General features: G+C 40.8%; 1 pseudogene; it reads left to right on the plus strand.

The window, feature by feature from the left end:
* The first annotated feature begins 19,829 nt into the window (after positions 1–19,829).
* Positions 19,830–25,175, plus strand: part of LOC150009856 (eukaryotic translation initiation factor 2A-like) — a 63,265-nt pseudogene continuing 57,919 nt past the window's right edge.

The raw sequence follows: 25,175 nt of genomic DNA on the forward strand, positions 1-25,175 counted from the left end.
AGGCTGTTTCCAGCACTTAGCTATTGTAAACAGTGCTGCTATGAACATAGGAGTGCATAAGTTCTTTTGAATTAGTGTTTTAGGATTTTTTGGGTATAATCCTAGTAGTGGAATCGCTGGTTCAAAAGGCAGTTCCATTTTTAATTTTTGAGGTAATTCCATACTGTTTTCTTTTTTTTTTTTTTAATTTTATTTTTTGGTTATTCAATTACAGTTGTCCCATTTTTCCCCCATTGCTCCCCCCTCCTACATACTGTTTTCCATAGTGGCTGCACTAGTCTGCATTCCCACCAACAATGCAGTAGGATTCCCGTTTCTCCATATCCTCGCCAGCACTTGTTTGTTGATTTGTTGATGATGGCCATTCTGACTGGTATAAAATGGCATCTCATTGTGGTTTTTATTTGCATCTCTCTGATGGCTAGTGACATTGAGCATTTTTTCATGTGTCTATGGACCTTCTGTATGTCCTCTTTGGAGAAGTGTTTGTTCAGTTCCTTTGCCTATTTTTTAATTGGGTTATTTGTTTTCTTGATGTTGAGTCATATAAGCTCTTTATATATTTTGGAAATCATTCCCCTGTCTGTGATGTCATTGGCAAATGTGTTTTCTAATATGGTTGGTTTCCTTTTCATCTTGCTGATGTTTCCTAAGGCATTTCTGTACACCAACAATAAAATATCAGAGACAGAGACAAATAAGAAAATACCATTTACTATGGCAACAAGAAAAATAAAGTACCTAGGAATAAACTTAACCAAAGAGATAAAAGACCTGTACTCTGAAAACTACATAACTCTGAAGAAAGAAATTAAGGAAGATACAAATAAATGGAAGCAAATACCATGTTCTTCGATGGGAAGAATCAAAATCATCAAAATGGCCATACTACCCAAAGCAATTTACAGATTCAATGCAATCCCTATTAAAATACCAACGACATATTTCACAGACCTAGAACAAATACTCCAAAAATTCATACAAAACCAAAAAAGACCCCGAATAGCAAAAGCAATCTTGAGACAGAAGAACACAGCAGGAGGAATCACAACACCAGATATCAAACAATACTACAAAGCCACTGTGATCAAAACAGTCTGGTACTGGCATAAGAACAGACATATAGATCAGTGGAACAGAATAGAGAGCCCAGAAATAAACCCAGGCCTCTATGGTCAACTAATCTTTGATAAAGGAGGAAGGAACATAAAATGGAGTGAGAAGAACCTCTTTAAAAAATGGTGCTGTGAGAACTGGATAGGGACTTGCAAAAAAATGAAACTAGATGACTAACTTACACCATACATGAGAATAAACTCAAGATGGATCAAAGACTTAAATGTAAGCCATGACACCATAAAAGTCCTAGAGGAAAACATAGGCAGGAAAATTTCAGATATCTCACATAACAATATCTTCACAGATACATCTCCTAAGGCAAGAGAAATAAAGGAAAAAATAAACAAATGGGATTACATCAAACCGAAGAGTTTCTGCTCAGCAGATGGGCACATTTTATGCAAAGGCTTAGCACCATGCTTTTTGAGAACTCCACTTGAGAAATAGCAGATGAGCAAAGGTCAAGACAATTTTAGTCCATATGGACCTCATTAGTATAGGGAACTAGTATAAAGTGTGTTGTGTTCTCACAGGCCTATGTAGTCAAGATTCAGAAATTCCCAAAGGTTTGGTTTGCATGTCATTTTCTTACTTTCACATTGAGTTACAGTAATTGAAAAGCAGCAGTCTGAGGTTCTCGCTGCAGCTGTCTGAGCTCAACTGGTCTGTCCCAGTTTACGGAGAAATGTTAAAAATTTACCTATAGGCCAAATCTGTGGCTCAAGGCAGGTTTTTTAACCATTGCTTTGGGGATTAGACTTCAACATATGAATTGGGGGTGGGAATCATAAACATTTAGTCAGTAGCATATGATTTCCAGTCACTTGGGTGCTCCTCTAGTGTGTCAGTATGTCCTAGAGAACTACATTTGGGAAGACTGTCCATTTAACCATGTGGTCAGGGTGTCTCAGATGCCTGGGTCTAGAAGACATTTACCACACACCATATTTCCTTGGCTCCTGGGAATACAGGGTTACTGTAGGACACATAAATATCTCTTTCTAGGATACAGTACATGCAAAAATAGAGGAAACTGAGGGTGTATTTGGGGCAAAAAGAAGTATTTAGTCTAGCTTGGAAGTTTGAAAAAGTCATGAGGCACTGTAATCATAGAAGTTTCCAGGGTATTATGCATTGGATTGTGTTGCCCCCCAAAAAGATATGTCATAATCCTAACCTAATACATCATAATGTGGCTGTGTGTAGAGGTCATGTCTTTACATAAGTAACCAACTTAAAATTAGGTAATTTGGGTTTGTCTAATCATATATGACTAGTATCCTTATAAGAAGAGGAAATTTGGACACAGATAGCCATATAGAGAGAATGCCGTGTGAATATGGAAATGGCCATCTTTTAGCTAAAAAGACCAGTCTGAAACATTCTCCTCATGGCCCTCAAAAAGAAACAACTCTGTCAATACTTTGATTCTAGAGTTCTATACTCCAGAACTGCAAGGCACTACATTTTTATTGTTCAACCCACTAGCAAACTAATACACAGTATGAGCAATTTGGGATGACTACTGACAACCAGGCACCTGTCATGTCCAGTTTGTCCATCTCATGCCTGTTAGCTTGTTTCTGGATAGGCTCTGCTCCTCACCAACCCCAGCTTGGCTTCATGTGAGCCTCCTTCTCACTGCCCTACACTCCTGAGGCAGTGTCTCCATTTTGCTCTGGATGGACTGTGCCTTCTCCTTTCTCTCACACTGCCTGCCTGACTTGCTCTGGTTTTGGCATATCTTCATTTGGACCCTATTTTGACAGAGGCCACTCCCTGGATTCTACTGCTCTGCCCTTTACACCAGGGTTTTTTCACTTTAGGCCCATCTCTGTTTCCAGCAATCCCAAGCTTAGTGCAGGGAGTTGTGCAGAGTGAGTATGTGTGGAGAAGTCACTGAGTTTAGCTGAAGAATTGGTGGTACTATCACATAACATATATAGTAATTAATCATTCCTAATGAGACTTTTTTTTGCATTACCGTTTTTATTGTCTACTCACATATAGAGCAGCAATGCAATGAAAAGCATGTTAGCACCTTGTACAAAATATTCTAATGGAGATTATTCAGTTTTTTTTAAATTACCTGAGACTATATTTTGTTTTTGAGAAAGATGATAAATCAGGATATTGTTACTTATGGTTTTTGACTCATTAATCTGATCTTTTCATGATCTTTAGAAAGCTGCAAATGAGTAAGCAAATACATGTCCCTACTTAAAGCTGGATGGTTGGTTTCTGTAAAATTGCATCAACAATACTTCCCTTACTTTGCAGTATTTAGGAAACAATGAGGCATTTATCTACATTTACTCAAACTGACTAATGCCTCCTCCCAGTCTTCAGGACACAACAATAGGGGCTCTGAAAGGGAAGTGCTCTTCTGCTGTAATTCTATGCTTGATCCAGCTCCATTGTATACATCAGCAGTTCATCAAGAAGGGACATGGTCCCTTGATGAAAAGGATGGACTAAATGGATGCCACTTCATTGTGACTCTGCGTGCTTCAGCCAACACTACCCATTCTCAAGTTGAAATGTCTATGGAATTTCAAGCAAAAGAATACCATTGGTGCACCATGTGCCTCTGTTCTTCCAGCCTTCCACAATGACCCACACAGACAGGCCCAGTTATTTTGGGTTCCTTACCCTGTTGCTTTCAACCCTATCCCCAATCTTTCATTTAGATGCTGCCATTGGTCTTTCCAGTTCTGCCTGAGTTCTAAGAGACTTCTCTTCTTGCTTTGACCACCCTAAATGGGACCCCAGCTCAGATGGTAGCTCCATCCCTCTTTGACAATACCTTTCTATATGTTGGGTTGAACAGATGGCCACACTCCAGTGTTTCCAAGGTACATACCATTACGAAGGAAATGTGGTCCAACTAGTAATTGTTTTTTATTTTTATCAACAGATTTTGTACATCTTTTAAGAAATTATTTCTTGTATTTTTCTCTTTAAACATTACTTTTCCAATAACACAAGTAATACAGGAATATGCTCATATGCTACAGTTTAACACTGTAATGCAATCTTCCATCAATAATATTCATGCATATATATGAATCTTCACCTATGCTGTACTAGCCACATACAGCTTTTAAATTTAAATGATTTAAAATTAAATAAAACTTGAAATTTAGCTCCTTAGTCACAATCACCATATTTCACATTCTCAAAATCATATGTAGCTAATGACTACCATATTAACAGAAAAAATTGTAGGACATTTCTATCATCATAAAAAGTTCTGTTAGACAGCACTGACTCATAGAAATATATGGCTCTGGGTTTATACGGTATTTGCCGTTTTGTTTTACATTAATTTACCACACTGAACATTCTATGTTATAACCTTTTTTGCCACTAAATAATGTGTCATTCACATTTTTTAATGCCACTGCATATGCAGTGTCCATGTCATTTAAGCACCTACCATTTCTAGATTAATGAAGTTTAGGCTGTTACCACTTTGATTATTCTATGTTTGCTATTGCAAATTATGTTATAGTTAAAATCCCTACACATACTCGATACCTGCCCCTTCATAAACCTGTGTGATTATTTTTCTTGAAGAGTTAGCTAGAAGTCCATTTTTAGTTATCAGAGTTACTGGAAAGATGTCCTTAAAAGCAGCTTTATAAGTGCACAGTTCCAATAAAATTATCACTCTACCACCAATTTTATCAAACTTTGAAATGTTCTCCATGCTTGTAATTTAAAATGATATTATTTCTGTTTCAAATTAACTTTTTTCAGATGAGAAATGACTATAAGTCAATACAAATTACTGGCAATTTGTACTTCTTTTACTCTCTGTGTTTATCATTTAGTGAATAAAGAAGATCTTCATATATTTAGGGTATTGGTCTTATATCTATTACTTGCTATTAATATTCACTTATTTTTAACTTTTTAAAGTAATGACTAGTACATTTTCAATCTTTTAAAAGTGTTTTTGAGAGGTCTGTATCTCAGAGCCAGAGTAAAGTGCCTCCTACTGTAGCTTGGATGGAGGCATCAGTGGGCCCTGACTTCCAGGAGCCAGTGCAGAACCATTGAGGGCCTTCTACTTTTGCTCTAGAGGCCAGACAGGAAACAGCACCACTGAGGGCGCCAGTGGTTAAGGCCTATGGTCTCTGGAAACTCAGTTAAAAGAACATCATCAAGAAAGAAGTTGGTGCCCACAAACCACCCAAAGTCAAGGAATAAAATCAGTCTGATGGTAGCTGCACAAGAATGAAAGAGATAATCATTGAAATTAGACCCTAGGATAAGTGGACTTACTCTCTGCCACTGGAGTCAAAACAGCTCAGATCCAAGTCCCATGTATTTTACCTGAGATGAATTCTGTAACATCTTGCTCCTAGGCACTCTTGAGATCAAAGATGGTGGTGAGGTAGGTAGAAGTAACACTCACTTCCTCACAGGACCAAGCCAAAGTTGCAACTGAATTATAGAACTATCAACCAGAATAATCAGCTGAAGACTAGCTGAACAGAAGTCTTAAAATCAAGGATTTTCAAAAGCCACATCAACACTGGTAGGAAGGGCATATATATGTGTTTAGAACAGGCCCCAGACACACATGCAGTGGTTAAGAATCAAGATAAGTCTCTCAGCTGCAAAGGTTCCCAATAAGGAGTAGGGATCTCAACGCCATGCCAGGTTCCTCAGCTCAAAGTATCAGTGCCAGGAAGAAGAGCCATCGTAACACCCAGCTGTGCAAATTGGTAGGGATTTCACTTACCATGGAGAGGCAGGAGTCTGCTAGAAACCCAGGCACACTCTTAAAGAGATAACATACAAAATCTTATTCTCAGGCAGTCACCCTGGGCTCTGACAGAGGGAGAGTGAGTTGCTCAGAGGGTACTGGAGTCATATAGGGAGAGATTGAGTTGTGTGATTTCAAAAGATCTAGAAGGACAACCACCATTGTCTCTGTACTGAGTACATCTTCCACATCACTCAGAGACACCATCTTTTCTGGGTTGAGCACAAGTTTTCATTCCATGTCAGCCTAAGGGGATGAAGAGTTCCCACCCTCTTGACTTCCCATGGCCAAGCCATGCCAAGCTTGCACCCTACTGAGGGAGTCTGCTGGCTTCTGGCTGTGATTAGCCTGAGCCTCTCTATGTAAACTTTCTTGTAAGGTCCATTCCCTCCCTATGCCCAATGTGTGCTACCATTCCTGTGCAGAGCCCTCCTTCCATATGACCAAATATTAACCTGTTTTAGCCTGATAAACTCTACTGACCTCTCCCTGAGACCCTACCTTGTCACAAAGATCTGCAGACTCCAAGTAGTTGATGGCTGGCCTTGGTGTACCCTGGGACTTTTGCTGAGTGGCCTCAGAATGAGCACTGGCAACAAGTTTGAATTTCTATCAACCTGGTGAACACCACTTGTTGCTACCTGGTGACTCAGTGAGAACTTATCTAATGTAAATCCCATACCACCAGAAACTCTTTCAGTGACTTAGCCCAACAAGCGGTGAGCAGGTGGAGGTGGATCTCAGGGTGTCTTGGGCCTATTGATGACCTCCAAAGCATGATGCTGGTGGAAGCCAGCATTGGTATGCAACTTGACTCCTCACACATACATCCAGGCACAAAAGAGGAAGCTACAAACTGTAGATCTCTTTTTAGCTCCAGTCACAGGTAGTGCCTGGTATTGATCTGCACAGTAGTTTCTCCCAAGGAACCCAGAAGCAACATATACTGTGTCTAGCTTCAGTGTATGTAAGAACATGAGCTTATTAGCTCCGCAAGCAGTGTACTTAGGGGAGATCATACAGAGAGAACATACAAAGGGTCCATAGGCATATGAAAAGATGCTCAACATCACTAACCATCAGAGAGATGTAAATTAAAACCACAATGAGATACCACCTCACACCAGTCAGAATGGCCATCATTAATAAGTCAACAAATAACAAATGCTGGTGAGGATGATGAGAAAAGGGAAGCCTAGTGCACTGTTGGTGGAAATACAGACTGGTGCGGCCACAATGGAAAACAGTATGGAATTTCTTCATGGACAATAGGGCTGGGATTGACTATGGGAGTGGGGAGGGACTAGGACAGTAGAGAGCAATGGGGGTAAAGTTGGAAAACTATAATAGATCAACAATAAAAAAAGGAATTTAAAAATACTAAAAATGGAACTGCCTTTTTGCCTTGTGATTCCACTGCTGAGATTATACCCGAAGAATTCTGAAACACCAATGCAAAAGAACCTATGCACTCCTATGTTCATAGCAGCATTATTTAAAATAACCAAGTACTGGAAACAGCCTAAGTGTCAATCAGTGGATGAGTGAATCAAAAAGCTGTGATACATTTACACAATGGAATACTATGCAGCAGAAAAAAAAACTTCTACCTTAGGCAATAGCAAGGATGGAACTGGGAGTATTATTCTAGGTGAAATAGGCCAGTTGGTGAAAGACAAATACTACATAATCTCACCTATGACAGGAACCTAATGTACAAACAAATGAACAAAATAGAACCAGAGGCATGGAAACAAGGAAGAGACTGACAGTATCCAGAGGAAAAGTGGAAGTGGGGAATAAGGGAAAGGCTCTAGTCAAGAAACATATATAATGATTCATGGATATGGACAACAGGGTGCGGTTTGACTATGGGATTGGGGGAGAGGTAGGTTGGGCAGTGGAGAGCAATGGTGTAAAAATTGGGACAACTGTGATAGAAAAACAATTAAAAAGAATAAATTAAGGACTTCCAGCCAACATTGAGGTGTAGACAGATAGGCTGCATCTTCCTCTACAAATAAAAAAGAATACAACTACCTCAAAACTAGAGGCAACCAGAAGTTCCAGAAAATCAATCTGCATGGAAGTCCCACAAATAAAGATATAAAGAAGAAATACTCATACAGACAGGTAGGAGGGGCGGAGCTGGGGTGGAGAGGATGTGGTGTGGTGGCAGAAGCAGTGGCAGCAGCAGACTAGCTCCTGACCAGACCCCACAGCTCACAGCCCCAGCACCGGGGAAAATCAAGCCTCATTGGTTTTGACTGTGGAAACCAGTGGTGATTGGGGCAAAGAAAGAAACTGCTGGTCTCTCAGCAGAGTCCGCTTATTTAAAAGGACCCCATGATTCTAGAACATCTGCAGACCCACCCACACTGGGAACAATGGCCAGGGCAACAGCTACAGAGGTGCTAGTCCTATACAAAAGTAGGACAAGTGCCTGGAAAAGGGGCGAGTGCTGAGCAAGAGTCATTGTTACCTCTCAGACCCCTCCCCCACATACAGCACAACAACATGGTGAAACAGGTCGCCCTATTCTGATGAAAATACCTAAGGCTCCGCCCATTACAACCTAACAGGTGTGATAGCTCTACCTATGGCACAGAGGCAAACAAACACAGGAGCCTGTCAAGCTGAGGAGACAGAGAAGTATGGCCAAAAAGAATGAATGGATCAAGGTTCTAGTGGGAGAAAAAAGCGGCAAGGAGATAGCCAGCCTAACAGATGCAGAGTTTAAAACACTGATGATAACAATGCTCACAGACTTGAGAGATATTCTTAAGTATGGCAAATGCATAAGAGAAGAAGTGAAAGCTATGCTAAATGAAACGAAGGAAAATCCATACAAAACCAGTGGTGAAGGGAAGGAAACTGGGGTTCAAATCCATGATTTGGAATATAACGAAGAAAAAAACAGTCAACCAGTACAGAATGAGGAAACAAGAATTGAAAAACATGAGGAGAGGCTTAGGAACCTCTGGGACAACTTTAAACGTGCCAACATCTGAACCATAGAGGTGCCAGAAGGAGAAGAGGAAGAGCAAGAAATTGAAAACTTATGTGAGAAAATAATGAAGGAAAACTACCCAAATTTGGCAAAGGAAATAGACATAGAAGTCCAGGAAGCACAGAGAATCCCAGACAAGCTAGACCCAAAGAGAACCACACCAAGATGCATTATAATGAAAATGCCAAAGGTTCAAGATAAAGAATCTTTAAAGCAGCAAGAGAAAACCAGAGAGCTGCCAGCAAAGGGGTGCCTATAAGACTTTCAGCTTATTTCTCAAAAGAAACTTTTCAGGCAAGAAGGGACTGGCAAGAAGTATTCAAGGTGATGAAAAGCAAGGACTTACAACCAAGATTACTCTATCCAGTAAAGCTATCATTTAGAATGGAAGGGCAAATAAAGTGCTTCCCAGACATGGTAAAGCTTAAGGAACTCGTCATCACCAAACTATTATTATATGAAATGTCAAAGGGACTTACTTAAGAAAAATAAGATCAAAATCATGAACATTAAAATAATAAACTCACAACTATCATCAACTGAATCTAAAAAATAAAGACAAAATCCAATGTGTTATGGAGCATAGTACAAGAAACCAAATGGTCGGAGACAACCAAATTAGAATTTAAAGAGCCTTTATTAGCTGGCCAGCGACTACCCACTCTCACTCCACGCAGGGATTCAAGTGAGTAGCCCCGAACCTCAGTTTCAGGGTGCTTATAAAGGAAAAAACTATATCCTTGTTCCTGCAGGTACAGAAACTGTTGTAAGAACTTGGCTGAACAAATAACTTTGCGCACACAAACAGGTTTCCAGGTCATTGCACATTCTGGTCAATTGTTCATTATGCTTGGCTTGAGCATGCAACGGTCCGGCTTCTTTGGCTAAGTTCCTCTATTGTTGCAACCTTGGAGCTTAGGTCTACAGGACTGCTGGAGGTAAGAAAGTAAAATGACCTGTAACATTCCCCACTGGTTTTATTTGGGGATTTAAATCCTTGAGCCCGGGGTGTTTAAACGGCAATATTGCGACCATAGGACTAAAACTTTTCTAAACCCTTATGGAATGAAGCCCCTGTACAATTCCCCTTCTTAGACTTAAGACCCTTTATTTTATAAAGGACAATGAGCAAAGGTCTCATGCTTTTTTAGCTGCTTCAAGTTGAACATGGTCATCGTCCTATCTACTCTTGGGCCTAGGAATCCCTAATAAGACTGGGGGTGGAGTGGGGGTGGCCTTCCCACATGGGGAAGGTTTTGCAGAGTCCAGGTTAGTCAGCTGTCCCAGGTAGCGGCATGCTCGGTTTCTAAGGGCTGGCACTGTTGGACAAACTGGCATCCCTGTCATATTCTAACTACTTAGTTTAGCCAAACCATTGAGTCTTAGGAGGCGGCAATGTAGATGGGCTTCTTAAGTGAGGCCTATATGTAAAGACAATTAGGTAATGAGATTATAGGCTTATGTCCTATGAAAACAGAAAGAACATACATGTTAATTTATACAATATAATTTACAATCTAGTCTCTAAATCTAAGAGACAGTATTATTGGGAAGACATTCAGTTGTAATGTACTTGACATTCTTCTTACTTGTAAATTAAACATTTTTGATAATGTCACAGACCTGGCTTAACTTTTAAATGAAAACAAACCTGGCTTAACTTTTAAATGAAAACAAACCTTATAGACAGTTAGCTGCACTGAGCATTGTGATTTTCCTTGAGTCATGATTTTTCTCCTTAAGATTACCCTCCTTGTCAGTAAAGGGACTGCATTAAGTCCAGTTTTTAATTTAGCCTGTTCATTTGCATAAACACAACAAGAACAGTGATTGATCACATATGATCTTTAAGTCTGCTTTGTTGGAACTTATATACAGAACCTTCATGTTGACTTTTAGTTTGCCTATCAGGGCACAGGAGCTGAACCACACACCTGCCATTCAGCCTTGCCTTTAAGCACCTGTTTTTCCCAAGTCCTTTGGGTTTTTCATTGTGCCTTAAGGTTCCCTTCTAGCTATCTTTCAGGAAAGTAACCTTCTTTCCTTCCCTGGAAAGATTGCCATGAACTGCACAACTAACCAAGGCGCTAGGCTTTTTCCTCATGGTCTTTTCTTAGCTTTAAAAGTCAAGTCCAGTTCCTTGGGGCTTTCTGGTAACAACCAGAGCCTAAGTATGCCTCCTTCAGGCATGTTATTTCAGTCAAAGTCTTGGTTAACAATACCTTTATTCGTAACTGGTCTTTTTAGTTTTACACAAAGAAACCTAATGTTGTTATTTTTAAATTGCCAAATTCTGGAGGGATTAGGTAGGGAGAAAAATATACAGTGTGAAGGAAAATCCTTGTCCTTTTAATATTTACTAAAATTGTATTTTTATGTCTTATACTTTTTATTATTAAAACTATATAATTTCTTTTAGAACTTTTACAAACTTTTAACAAACCTTTTATATATCTTTTACAAACCTTTATTTTTATACTTTAGACTTTCTTTTGTTTACTTTCCTATATGTGAAGTTTTAACTTTTTCTGGGAAACCTCAATTTTCCTTTTAGAGCATATGGCCAATGCTAATACAAAATACATACAGTAACTATACAATCAGACTATAAGTTATTGAGGTTTCCTCTTTCTAGTTTTAAAAACTTTTACAACCTTCCTTTTTATTATTACAACTTTCTATAGACCTTCTGTAACATTTATAAACTTTCTAAATACACTTTACTTTTTTAGATTTAACTATAACATGATTTTTTAATTCTTGTTCTTTTCTACACGGTGAAGGACTATACTTAAACTTAGTATTTGGCAGCTAAAAGTTCCTAGATTTGCAGAGATATCCTGTAGCTTTTTCAAGTTCCTGCTTCTTCTCCTCTTTTCTAACATACTTTTGAGCTTTCCTGAGAAGTTTTTCAATTGTTCTATTTGGCCTATTACTATTCTATTTAGGATTTATATTGGAAAAGTTTTGTTTGGCCAGTAGCCTACTTGATAATTCCTCTTCCTTTTCTATTGAAGAGAATGTCTAGAATGGACATTCATTTTATTCATGTGTAACAACACTTTTCCTTAAGATATAGGTATATTCTCCCTGCTGAAGCAGTGAGGAGATTGAGGGCCCTTTAGTTACAGCTTTTGAGGTGTTGTTGATTGGCACCCAAGCAGCTACCTACTGCTACTTGTGCCAGTTTGAAGAAAAGCAGCCTGAGTTTTAAAAGTGTCACTTTTTTTTTCCCTCTCTCTATGTTGGAGACAGACATCCTGCTGTTTCTGTAACCTGTAACAAGGGGATTAGACTGCCCCTTGGCTAGCATATTTAACATTGCCCCTTCTTGCACCTCTAGCAGGGAGTATTCAGATGCAAATTGAATTGCTAGAAGTTACCTGGGGTGGAAAGAAATGCTACAAGCAATTTCTCTGAGGAAATTTTTAAGGGGCCTGATCCCTCTGTACTATCTGTTCCCGGTGCCTCTGCCTGGTTGGCCGCAGGCGGAAACAAGACCAGCTCATCTCCTGAATCACAGGACACCTGGACAGAGGGGCATGGGAAAAATGCCCCTACCCAGAGATCTGAGTTCCTGCAACAGGGGATACTGGACTGAGGGGAGCAAATGAGAAAAAATTGTGATACTGTAACAACATAATCAATAAAATATACTTAAAAAAGAATAAATTTAAAAAGAAACCTCCTTAAAAAGAAAAAAGAGAGTTTTAAGAATAAATTAGCAATAAATGTGTATCAATAATCAATTTAAATGTAATTGGATTAAACGATCCAATCAAAAGACATAGTGTATGTTGGGCACAGACAGGCATGAGGAGATGTGGGAGACAGGCAGGCATGGTCCAAAGGACTTTGACCTCTGTCTGGAGCCACTCACCCTGGGCCTTAACTGGCAGGTTGTCTTCCCTGCTTGCTATGAATACCACCCTCCGAGAGATTTCAAAGATAGAATAGAAATACAAAGTGGCTTTTAAGGAAAAGGGAACCTGCTCTGTTTTTCTCTGAATAGCCCCAAATTCTTGTCTGTAGTGTTACAGAAACAGAGGAGTCCAAAAAAACCCCAGAGTTTGCGGCTGGGGGATGGGGAGAAGGAAGCAGCTTTCAGAATGCCTCCACATGCCTGAGGCTGGTGGATAGCATCTTTCTTATGCAAAATGGCTTTAATGCATCCAAGGCCTCAGGTAGATGGAGGGGTCTTGGTCCAGGGGATGGTATGGAGGTATGGAAAAAGCACGCAGAGCCTGCCTGAGGTGCTGTGAATGGTCAGAACTGGTTACCACACCCACTGCATCACAGGATACAGTCAGGGATTTAAAAATAAGAGGCAGACATTTTAGCCAGGCTGACCATGTGAATTTAACTGGGGACAGGCTGACCATGCAGATTTAACAAGGTATGATGATGCAGTTTTAAGGAAGGGACGTACCCTGCTGCTTTGAAAAGGAACAGACTGACCATGTGGATTACCAAGGACTAACTATGCAGTTTACAAGGAGGCTGAGAATCCATGAGGTTCTGGATTAAAAGCTGGTGGACACCATAACACAGACGAGGTCTCCCCAGTCAGAATTGAATGATTGGCAGCTACTGGTAAAGCTGAACTGTGTTTAGAAAGTAGAGAAACGGTATCTCTAACTTTTCTAAAACTAGCCTGGTTTGGTAGGGGGGAGGCAAGGATATGTGTTTATGGGTGTTTTAAAGAACATAAGATTTAACAGCAGAAATCTGCAAATAATTAGATCTATATAACTGTTAAATAAACAACTCTTTCTTTTCACTAAACTCTGGTATTGAGAGTTATAATTTTGGTGGCAGGCAAGTGGGCCCCTAACTAAACAGCCCGTGGGTTTCTGTTCAATTGGAGCAGCCCAGGGGTTCTGTAACAGTAGGATGTGAAAAATAGAATAATTCAGTAAAAGTAAATGTTTTTGAACTTGTGTAAAATACCTGGGTGCTTCAACTCTGTATTGATCTACATTTCCCTTTGTTATTACTGTACTCCCAACCATTTGATGAAGTGCTGCATGTTTTTCTCATGCATTTTCCATGTAGAAAGTAGATAAAAACACTGGCCAATAAAGAAACGGGTGATTTTCCTCAGAGAAAAGCCCCTCACTTCCTTCCTCAGATGATGAATGTCTGAGTAGTTTCTTCATCCATTCCGAGAGACCCAGAGTCTCTCTCAGGGGGTGCACCAACATGGGGCAGAGGACTCGCTGAAGTGCCACTGGCTACAAGCCAAGGACTGTGGACAGCACACCTAGACAGAGGGAAAAATTGGCCAAATCATCCCGAAGAGAGGGACAGTGGTACTGTCTTCTTGGTAAGGCTACTGGCGCACTTAGTTAAAGGAAGGGAGCTTTCTTTCCTTTTCTAAACATTTCCCAGCTGTTCTGTTACTGCCTATATACTCACATTCAATTTCACTCTCTCTTCTCTCAAAAAAATCATCACAACACTGTGGGCATGGGATGAGTAGTTAACATGCCTGCTAGTGGTACTCACCAAGGAACAAGACTCCCATGACAGGATAAGCTGGAACGTGCACTGTGACAGAAACACTAGATTTCCCACCAGCCAGAAGACAAAGTCCACGCAACACTAGGCACACTGTAAAAACAATCACAGACCCATCCCCGTGGCATTTCCCAACTTAGGATTTATATATAAGAGAGAGAGACAGCTAAATAACTTTCTTTTATAAAATTTCTGTTTCTGTTTTCTTTCTGTCATGGGGACGGATCTTTCTAAAGAACAGGATGTATATTTCCACCGCTCTTTCAGTTCCTAAAAGCTGCAGGGTGTCAGGTGGAAAAAAAGAACTTACTTAGTCTATTACAAGCAGTAAATCTGCACTGCCCCTGGTTCCCAGATAAAGGGTTATATGATCTAGAGGTTTGGGGAACAGTAGGACAGAAACCTAAATGTCTCCAGGAGAACGGGATCCCCACAGGTCATCAGAATTTAGTTACTTGGGATGTAGTTCGTACAGCTTTAATTCCCCTGCATATTCCTTCAGTAAAAACTAAAAGCAAAGTAAGCGGGGAGGAAATTTTCAGTTTGGAGGATAATGTCACTGTCTCAAATATTCAGGAGAAGGAAAAGGAGAAATTAAACACCTATGATGACAACTTTGCCAAGAAAACATTAGATCCACCACCCACAGGGGTTGTGGCAGCTAGGACCACTCTTCCCACTGTGCCTCTCCCGCCCTGGGACAAAGAACCTGAAAGCTGGCCTGTGCCAGCACCACCGCTTTGGCCCCAGCTGCCGCCGCTTGTTAATGAAACCCCCACAGCTATGCAGAGCTGCCTACGGAAAGCAGCAAAAGCTGGGGATTGGATGGCTATTCAACTTTTCCTGTAATTGTAAAGCAAGGCCAGAGAGTACAAGTAGCTTATAAGTCCTTACCTTTTGAAATATTTAAGAACTAAGAAAGAGTGTTCAAGAGAATGGGCTCCAGTCCCCTTTTACATCTGGAATAATTGAAGCAATAGCAGAGGGGCACACTATGACTCCCTGTGACCAGGAAAGCTTAGTTAGAACCATTCTCACCCCAGCTCAATACACAATTTGGCTCAGTGAGTATACTGACCACTGCTGCCACTAAGCAGCAGTAAACACAGACCACCACATTCCTATTGCATTTGAAATGCTCACAAGCACTGGCGTGTATGATACAGCCAAAGCTCAAGCCACTTTAGATCCCCGGGTTTTTGCCCAGTGCTGGCAATCGCTTTGAAGGCATGGAGGTGAGTCCCAGAATCCAACATCCACGGTCCCAACTCATTTGTTAACATTAACCAAGGAGCCACGAAAGTGTATATGGATTTTATAGATAGATTGCAACAAGCAATGCAAAGGCAGGTAGAAAGCCAGGAGGCGGCTCAGAACTTATTGCTTCAGCTAGCTTATGAAAATGCCAATAATGATTGTAAAAAGGCACTAACCCCAGTAAAATCTACTTTTACTGACATAGGGCAATATTTAAAAGCATGTCAAAATATAGGGACAGAGGAGCACAAGGCTACCTTGCTAGCCACTGCCATTTCTACAAACCAAAAATGCTTTTGGTGCAGCAAGCTCAGCCATATACAGTGAGAATGCTGTTCTGTGCCCAAAAATTCAGAAAAACCAAAAGCTCCTAATCAGCTGTCCCCCTGCTGCCAAAAAGGAAAACACTGGGCCAATCAATGCCAGTCAAAATTCGATAGAGACAGCAACCCCTCACGACAGGGAAATGGACAGGGGGGCATGAGCTCCGGTGTCCCAACTCACAACAGGACCTCACCAGAGACAGGCAGCCAGTTATTGCCAGTTATTTTGGACTCAGGGAAGTGCCGAGTCACAGAACTCAGTGCTGCAGCAGGGGAAAGTGCAGGAATGTACCTGGTCACCACCCAGGAATTAATCTTAAAGGAACAGGATCAAATTTCCCTGGCTCCTACCAGAGTATGGGGGCCATTGCCTAAAGGCACAGTAGGACTAATTATAGGAAAGTCCAGTGTTACTACTAAAAGAATTTTAGTTCAACCAAGTATTATTGATTCAGACTATGAAGGAGAAATTGAAATAATGCTGCAGGCTTCAAGATATCATGTTATCACTCCAGGCACCCATAGAGTGCAGCTCCTTCTCCTCCTCCATATAATACCCAAAACCCAGAATGTTGTATGGGGAGAGGGAAATGTTGGAATGAAAATAATCAATCTGTCTTTTGGACAACCTCTATTCAGTTAAATAAACATATAATTAAGGTTAAAATTAAGGGTAAAGTCTTCTCCAGACTATTAGATGCTGGAGCTTATATTTCAGTGATTTCTAACCAATTCTGGCCCTCAGAATGGCCCTTAATAGAGGCTGATACTCCCCTAACAGGTATAGGGTATCTCGCCCAGCCTAAGAGAAGTGCCTGGTCGCTCTGTTGTTATGGCCCAGACTGCCAAGAGGGGCGTATTCAACCCTACATACTCCCAGTCCCATTAAATATATGGGAAAGAGACCTCCTTACTCAATGGAAAATGAAAATTGCCCTACTACATTTTCCCTAATGGCCACTGTCCCAGTGTCTCCCCTGCCTCTCACCTGGTTTAAAGACACGCTGGTGTGGGTTGATCAGTGGCCACGAAAGGGAGAAACTTCATGAGAGTTCATCAACAACTTGAGGCACGGCATATTGAACCTTCCAATAGTCCTTGGAATACTCCAATTTTTGTAGTTCCTACAAAATCTGGAAAATGGAGACTTGTACATGACCTTAGAAAAATTAATAAAATTCTTCAACCAATGGGAGCTTTACAACCAGGCATCTCTAACCCAGCCTGCATACCTAAATACTGGCCACTTTTAGTCATAGATTTAAAAGACTGTTTTTTTTTTACAATATCTCTAGCAGAAAAGGATAGAAAGCAATTTGCTTTCTCCATCCTGGTGCTTAATAATTCTCAGCCACTGCAATGGTTCCAGTGGAAAGTCTTGCCACAAGGCATGCTAAATAGTCCTACTATCTGTCAGCATTTTGTACATCAGGCTTTGCAGCCCACTAGAGAGCAGCATCCCAAGTCCATTATATACCATTATATGGACAAAATTCTAGTTGCTGCCAAATCTCAAAGGCAATTAGCTAATAACTTTGCTCATTTACAGCAATCTATAGCTCACACAGGCTTACAAATTACACCAGAAAAGGTATAATAGTCAATGCCTTGGAAGTATTTAGGTTATATGCTCTCTCATAGAACTATTCGGCCTCAAGTAATTCAAATTATTCCACCAAGGACCTTAACTCTTAATAATCTCCAACGTTTATTAGGCACTATCAATTGGATATGGCCTAGCCTTGGCATTACTACCCATCACTTAACTCACCTTCTTAACAACTTAAAAGGAAACTCTGATCTTAATTCTCCCCAAACCCTTTCTCCACACACATTAGAAGAGTTAAACATTGTCAGTCAGCATATCAGTAATTGTTAGCTAGAAAGAATTAACCCTCAGTATTCTGTCAGGCTCTTCTGCTCTCCAAACTTAGGTGCTCCTACCAGATTAATAGGCCAACTGCAGCCATACCTAAGCATGATCGATTGGCTATTTCTCCCTCATCAGTCTCAACGCACTTTCACCACTTATATAGCAGCTCTTTGTCATTTAATTGTGAGAACTCAACAACTTCTTGGCCAAGACCCAGTGGTCATTCATGTCCCTCTCATGCAGCTATATTTACAGCAAATGTTTAGTCGGTCTTTAGAATTTCAGTGTGCTATGGCTGATTACATAGGAAAAATTGAACTCAGTCTTCCTTCTGACAAGCTTTTGCAAAATATTCCAAAACTAAACATTCGACTAAAGGGTAAATTAATTCAGACACCAATATCAGGAGCAAAGATGATATTTGTAGATGGATCAGGAAATCAGGCAAGGATGCCATTACCTGGCAAGAGGACCTAGAATGGAAACATTGTGTCACCAGGGGACACTCAAGTACACAATGGGCAGAGCTACCAGAAGCCATTATGGCTCTGCAACAGTGGCGCCATGAGCCCTTAAATTTAGTTTGTGACTCAGAGTATACTGTATATACTGTTATTCATCTAGACCAGGCTAAGGGATTCCTTGATCCTCAATTACTCTATCAGTTTTTGTCTTTGCAAAATCTATTGGATAAAAGAGATCAATGTTTGTTTATCACTCATATTCAATCCCATACAGGCCTTCCTGGCCCTATGGCAGAAGCCAACAGTTGAGCTGATGCCTTAGTAAGTGTCATAACTACCTTTCGAAAGGCAATTGCCTCGCATCAGTTTTATCATCAAAATAATCATGGGCTTCACCAAGAATTTAGCCTTCCACACTCCCAGGCTAAGCAAATTATTAGAGAATGTGCAGACTGTCAGGCCATGGGCAAGGCACCCCCCATCATGGGTGTAAACCCTCAAGGACTAGACCCACGAATAATTTGGCAGACAGACATCACTCATTACACTCCTTTTGAAAACTTAAATATATTCATATTTCAATTGACACCTATTTTGAATGAAACATTACACACCACCACTCTTGCAGGAGAGTCAGCAAAGCATATTTAGATACACTGTCTTGGGGTGCTCAGCTACTTAGGATGTCTGAAACAAATAAAAACTGATAATGGACCAGGCTATGTAGCTTGCTCCACTCAGGAATTTTTACAAAGATGGGATATTAAACATAAAACAGGCATTCTTTATAATCCTACAGGCCAGGCCATTGTGGAAAGAGCCCATCATACTTTAAAAAATCTTCTCAAAAAACAAAAAGGGGGGAAAAGATGGCGGAGAAGTGAGGGGAGACTGCACTTTCTGGCTCCTGAGACTCGTCTGTAGTTTGGACTAATTGCAGACAGAACATCTCAGTGAGCAGCTGGACACTGGCAGGAGTCGAGCCTTGGCACAGCTGGATTAGAGAAAACCATCTGGGAACAACCTGTTTAAAGAGGATAGTGGAGGAAAAAGGGACAAGATTAAATTTCTGACTGGGGTGGCTCCCGAGCTGCAGCTGGAAGTACACAAAGGCTTTTAGGTGACCACAACTTCCCCAAAGAGGAATCAGGAGGAGAGTGGATCTCTGCCCGCTGGCAAAGCCAGGAGTGAACCAGGTGGCATCTGGCACTGAAAGACAAGAAACAGCATACTGCTATGCATGTGAAAATGTGATTAATCTTTATATTTTTCTCTTGTGTACGGCGGAGAAGGGAGGAAAGGTCAGGGGTGATAGGACATTCTTGAGGAGCGCAGGCGCAGAAGTGTGCTCATCCACTCCCCAATACTCCCCTTGGGTCGTGTGGGCGCACACAGGGAAGTGCCCTCATTCACTGGCCCAGGTGCGCGGGGACGCACATCCAGGTGCCCCTTAGACACCCCCAACAGACATAAGGTAAGTGACCCAATGGCCGCAGGTAGGACCTGCCAGGCACGCAGAAGACCGTGTGCAGACAACCCTGGTGAGCCTCAGTGTGCAGCAGACCGAAGCGCAGACCACTTGCGCAGGCTCTCCTGTTGCCTGCCCAGGCGGGTGCGGGAACGGTGGGACACTCTAGGAATGGCGGGTGGCTGTAGCGTGGGAACAGCAGGCAGCCACGACTCACAGACACTCACTTCCACCATGCAGAAGTGTCCAGAGCCCCGCCCAAGGGGCTAGAGACCAACTCCCAGGGCGAGGCTCGACAGGCCTGAGGATAGCGCCCAGGCCACCTTATGCGCACGCATGCGCGTGCGCACAAGTACCCTGGTCGGCTCCAACAGGCGCCAAAGGAACGCACCAGCCATCATGGGCACACACTACTGCTGTAAGAATCAGGAACCTCTGGCCTGCCTCATTAGACCAGCTGTGGATCCAGAAAAAGAAGATGACACACAAAGGCAGAACTGAGTAAAAACTTTCCTTTTGTATTTTTCTAAATTTTTATTTCCATTTAAGTTTTTTTATTTGTATTTTATTTTATTGTAATTTTTTGTAATTTCTTATTTTCAATTTCAATTTTAATTTTTACTTTTATTTTTTAACTTAAAGAAAAACTATCTCTTTAAATTGTTTCATACAATCTCTCCTTCTCATCCTTCCTCTTTAATTTTTGTTAATTTGTTTGCCTGTCTACTTTAGCCTCCCCTTCACACTAAATAAATAGAATGTAACTACTATATAAATCTAATACTATACAATTCCACTTTCATACTATATTCTGCATTCTTCCCTCTTTTTCTTTTATTATTATTAACATACAATATAAATATTACCTCCTACCTTGCAGAGTTTTGACACTACTTTCTACTATTATTAATCTATCATACCCTCTCTCAAAAATCATATTTTTCCTCTTTAAAAACAACTCTCATCTATTCTTCCTATAGCATAAAAGCCCTAATCTCTAAATATTTTTATTAATACAGGCTCATTTGCTGACGATAGCGGGATACAGGGTGGGGGATATTTTTGAGGGTGTGGGTCTCCTGCCTGGGCTGTGTGTTTATGTTTTTAACAGCATCTCCACAAAAGAACTCAAGACGAAGTGGACAGAGTGACTCTCAATCAACTAGCCAGAGGGAAGATCCCACTAAACAGCATCTAAAATATAAACAGACAGCATAAACAAACGACATAAAGAGTATCCCAAGAACATCAGGCTCAATATATCATAGAGACTGTACCACTGAAACCCCCAGATCTCCTATAAAGAATCTTATACCACAAAGGTGGGAAGTCAAAGAAGACAATACAAAAAAAAAAAAAAAAAAACAAGAAGACTCTAACATGGTAAGACACAGAAACAACCTCTCAATGAAAAGAAAAGAGGAATCCCCAGAAAGAGCGATAGATGGAATAGAGATAGCCCAAATGTCAGATATGGAATTCAAAATAATGGTGGTGAAAAGCTCAATATACTTGACAAACTCAAAAACAACTACGACGACCTCCAAGGAAGTTACCAACAGTTCCAAGAAAATTACAGGGAACTTATGAAGAACTACAACAGCATAAAAAAAGACATAGAAACTACTAACAAGAACCAGGAAGAAATGAAGAATATAATCTCTGAACTAAAAAACACAGTAGAATCAATCAAAAGCAGGCTAAACAAAGCAGAGGATTGGATCAGTGAGTTACAGGACAATGTAGAAAAAAATTTCCAGACAATATGACGAAATAAAAAAAGATTGAAAAAATATGAACAAGATGTAAGAGAGTTACAGGGTAGCATGAGAAAAAAAATAATATCAGAATCATTTGAATAAAAGGGGGAGAAGAAGAGGAATGAGGAATAAAAAAGCTGATAGGAGAAGTAATGACAGGATATTTTTCCAACCTGATGAGAGAAAGTGTTATGCAAGTTCAAGAAGCACAGAGAGTCCGAATGCAGAGGAACCCCAAAAGACCCACTTGAAGGCACATCATAATTAAAATGGCAACATTCAAAGACAAAGAGAGAATTCTAAAAGCAGCAAGAGAAAAACAACTAATAACATACAAGAGAGCTCCGATAAGGGTATCGGCCAATTTCTCAATAGAAACACTACAAGCCAGAAGGGAATGGTCAAATATATTTGAAGCAATGAAAAACAAAGGGCTACAATGAAGAATACTCTACCCAGCAAGGCTCTCATTCAAAATAGAAGGTGAAATAAGGAGTTTCCCAGACAAAGGAAGACTAAAAGAATACATCTCCACCAAACCAGCATTGCAAGAGATGCTAAACAGAATATTTTAAGAAAAAGAAGAAAAAAAAGAAGGAGAGGAACACAGGTACAAAGCGAAATGAATAGATACATGTAAATAATAACCTTGAATGTAAATGGATTAAATGCTCCAATTAAAAGACATAGGGTAACGGAATGGATGAGAAAACAGGACCCACATATTTGCTGTCTACAAGAAACACACTTCAAAACAAAAGATTTACATAGACTGAAAGTAAAGGGATATAAAAAAGTATTCCAAGCACACAGACATGAAGAAAAGCTGGGGTAGCAGTACTCATATCAGACAAAACAAATTTAAAAATGACAATAAAAAGAGACAAAGAAGGACATTTCATAATACTTAAGGGAACAATCCATCAAGAAGATATAACACTAGAAATCATCTGGAATAACCAACCGAACACCAGCTGGAGAGAAGTTTTATAACCACGGAGAGACAGAAAAGGCCGCTACATCACAACGTGACCGGTAGGGAGTGCGGAGACGCGGAAGGGCTGGCTGGGGTCACACGGGTAGCAGCTGAAGGACTGAGAAACAGCTCAGCAGCCGGGGATTCCACCTGAGAAGGGCAGGGTCTAAAACCCCAGCTGAGCTTCCCAGCCTACAGCAACAGAGTGGAAAGTAAAATAGTATCCAGCTGAAAAAAGCAAAAAGCCACAGGGTTTCTTGCCAGCCGGAGAGAAACAGCTGGAGAAAAAGAGCTCTTAAGCAGATCACATATGAAAATATTCTGCCCCCACTTACCCTGGGCACAAGCAGAGGGAAGACAGAGAGGACAGGAAATGCTTGGGGAGAGTTTGGTGTGGTGGCTTTGAGGGGAGAGCTGGGGAAGCAGCTGGCTGGGTCCCAGTGCTGACTCATCCCCAGTGCTGCAGGCAGACCATTCCCAGCCAAGTGGCGTCAGCCTGAGGTGAAGCAAAAGCCCTGCCTACAGGAATTAAGCTGCCACACCCACGGTCCTTAAGCCTGATGGCTAATCACAGATTGAATAGATTAACAACTAAAGGAGTCAGACAAAGGCAGTAGATCCCTGGAAGTCTCCAACAGGCTGCCAAGGCCCAGACTGGTACAGGATCTGACGCCACTAGGGGCAGATCCAGGAAGTGCAGATCATTCCAAGAAGCACCAACAAACAATAGGAGTCACAAAAATGGGGAGACAGAGAAACAACCCCCATCAAAGGAAAGGTAGAGTCCCCAGAAAGAGTGCTGAATGAAATAGAGGGGAGCCAACTATCAGATATGGAATTGAAAGCATGGATTATGGAGAAGCTCAATGAGCTCAGCGGAAACTACAAAGAACTCCAGAAAAACTACAGTGAACTCCAGAAGAACTATAAGGAACTTACTGAGAATTATACCAGCATCAAAAAGGACATGGAAGCTATCAATAAGAGCCAGGAGGAAATGAAGAATACGATCTCTGAATTGAAGAACACAGTAGAAGGAATTAAAAATAGGCTAGAGGAAGCAGAAGATCGCATCAGCCAGCTGGAGGACAATGTAGACAAAAACTCACAGACAGTGCAACGAAACGAAAAAAGACTGAACAAGACTGAAGAGGCTCTAAGACAGCTGCAGGACAACATGAAACGTAATAATATCCATATCATAGGAATTCCAGAAGGAGAAGAAGAAGAGCAAGGAATAGAAAACCTCTTTGAAAAACTAATGACAGAAAACTTCCCTAACATGAAGAGAGAAAGAATCATGCAAGTCCAGGAAGCACAGAGGGTCCCAATGAAGATGAACCCCAACAGGTCCACTTCAAGACACATCATTATTTAAATGGCAACATTCAAAGACAAAGAGAGAATCCTAAAAGCAGCAAGAGAGAAACAACTAATAACATACAAGGGAGCTCCAATAAGGCTATCATCAGATTTTTCAGCAGAAACACTACAAGCCAGAAGGGAATGGCAAAATATATTCCAAGTAATGAAAAACAAAGGCCTACAACCAAGAATACTCTACCCAGCAAGGCTCTCATTCAAAATAGAAGGTGAAATAACGAGTTTCCAAGACAAAAGAAGGCTAAAAGAATACATCTCCACCAAACCAGCATTGCAAGAGATGCTAAAGGGTCTGCTTTAAGGAGATGAAGAAACAGAAAGAGACAGAGAGGAACACGAGTACAAAGGGGGAAAATGACAATGAATAAGTACTGAAAGAAAGAAAGAACTTCTACCATTTGCAACAACATGATTGGAACTAGAGAGAATTATGTTTAGCGAAATAAGCCAGGCAACAAAAGAAAATTACCTTATGCTATCACCTGTTACAGGAAACTAATGAACAACACAAACAAATTAGCAAAATTGAACCAGAGGTATGTAAACAAGGAATAAACTAACACTAACAAAAGGGGAGATGGGAGGGAGAGAAGTGGTAAGAAGGGGAAGGGTCTAGTCAAAGAACATGTATAAATGACCCATGGACATGGACAACTGGCTGGAGACTGAATGTGGAAGAAGGGGGGCAGGGTGCAGGGAAGCAAGAGGGGGAAAAAGTGAAACAACTGTAATGGAAAAACAAACAAACAGAAAAATTTTACTGGGGGGAAAAATAAAAATATAAAGAATAGAAATGCAAGTTCAGTGAATATTAGAAGGACAAGGATTTTCCTTCACACTGTATGTTTTTCTCCCTATCTGATCCCTCTAGAATTTGGCATTCTAAAGAAGTAAGTAGTGACCTAACTTTTAATGACCTAACTTTCTTTGCATAAAACTAATAAGACCAGTTGTGAATAGAGTTTTGGTTTTTTTTTCTTTAACTAAGACTTAGACTGGAATGTCATGCCTAAAGGAGACATGCTTGGGCTTTGGTTGTTACCAAAAAGCCCTGAGCAACTGGGACTGACTTTCAAAGGTAATAAAAGTCCATGAGATAAAAGGCCTGGTACCTTGGATGGATGAGCGGTCCATGGCAATCTTTCCAGGGAAGTAATAAGGTTGTTTTCCTGAAAGATGGCTAGAAGGGACCTTAAGGCACAATGGAAAACCAGGAGGACCTGGAAAAGACAGGTGTTTACAGGC

Source organism: Furipterus horrens, unplaced genomic scaffold, assembly GCF_987537825.1.
Source record: "Furipterus horrens unplaced genomic scaffold, mFurHor1.1.pri manual_scaffold_5, whole genome shotgun sequence".
Classification (NCBI taxonomy): domain Eukaryota; kingdom Metazoa; phylum Chordata; class Mammalia; order Chiroptera; family Furipteridae; genus Furipterus; species Furipterus horrens.